The following is a 1086-nucleotide window of genomic DNA, read 5'->3' as shown; positions in this document are numbered from 1 at the left end:
ACCTCCGCAGTTACACCTCCAGGACCTCGTCTCCTCCTCCCCTCTCCAGGATGACGCCCAGGACGCTGGTTCTCTTCCTTCTACAGGCTATTCCTCCGTCCTTAGGTGTCCTGCCGGAGCCCTGGGTCAGCCAAACCGCGAATTTCTTGGCTGATTATCTCCACTTCTATGGCGTCGGGGGCGTGTACTACCTGAAGCCGGATGGTAAGTTGGTCATCGGAAAATCAAGGAAAATTAAGGGAGGTTTAGGTATGTGTGGGTAACTCTTAAGGATTATAAGAAGGGGTTTAAGGAATGTTGGAGGAAATTTAAGGAATGACAAAGGAGGGTTTAAGGGAATTTAGGATTGAGCTTAAGGAATGTTCGAGGAAATTTAAGGAATGGCAAGGGAAGGTTTAAAGGAATTTATGTTTAAGGAGAAATTTTAAGGAAAATGAGAGTAAGTTTAGGAAATGTAAGAGTAAATTTAAGGAAATGAGAATAAGTTTAAGGAATGTAAGAGTGACTTTGTGGGATGTTAAGGTATATTTAGGGAAAATAAAAGTTATTCTATAGAATTAAATTTAAGGAAAATAAGCGTAAGGGAAATCAATATTAGATACAAAAGTAAGGTTACGGAATAAAAGACTAACTTTGAGGAGTGCAAAAAGTAACTCAAATTAATTTAAGTATAACTTTAGGGAGTGTAAGAAAAATTCCTTTAAAAAAACCGCGTTTAAATCTCAAGAATGTGATTATGATTTTAAGGAATGCAAAATTAAGTAGCTGTAAAAATGCTAAATCTAACGAATGTAAAATCAGTTTGAGGAATATTAAAACAAATTTAGGAAATGAAAGAATAACTTTAAAAAAAGGTAAAAGTAAGATTAAAGGTTATAAAAAGTAGGGGAAATGAAGGCAAATATAAATGTAGATAATATAAAGCAAGTTTAAGGAATATAGTAGAACACTGGATAAAAAAAAATATTTTATCTATATACATATTGCTCCCCCCCCCCCAGGGACTATGGACCCCTGTTTAAAGAACCACAATCGCAGAGGGGCAACGAAGGGAGAAACGGGACGGGAGACAGGGAAGGGAGAGAG

The 1086-nt window shown here is 37.0% G+C and overlaps 1 protein-coding gene across 1 annotated transcript in view; it reads left to right on the top strand.

The window, feature by feature from the left end:
* Positions 1-19: 19 nt before the first annotated feature.
* Positions 20-1086, top strand: part of LOC119594805 (glutamate receptor ionotropic, delta-1-like) — a gene marked incomplete in the record, with an annotated part of 12585 nt that continues 11518 nt past the window's right edge. The window contains 1 exon segment of the mRNA XM_037943895.1: positions 20-204.

The sequence above is a fragment of the Penaeus monodon genome, chromosome 34 (assembly GCF_015228065.2).
Source record: "Penaeus monodon isolate SGIC_2016 chromosome 34, NSTDA_Pmon_1, whole genome shotgun sequence".
NCBI lineage: Eukaryota > Metazoa > Arthropoda > Malacostraca > Decapoda > Penaeidae > Penaeus > Penaeus monodon.
The sequence above is the reverse complement of the archived record's forward strand: the minus strand, read 5'-3'. Positions and strand labels throughout refer to the sequence as shown.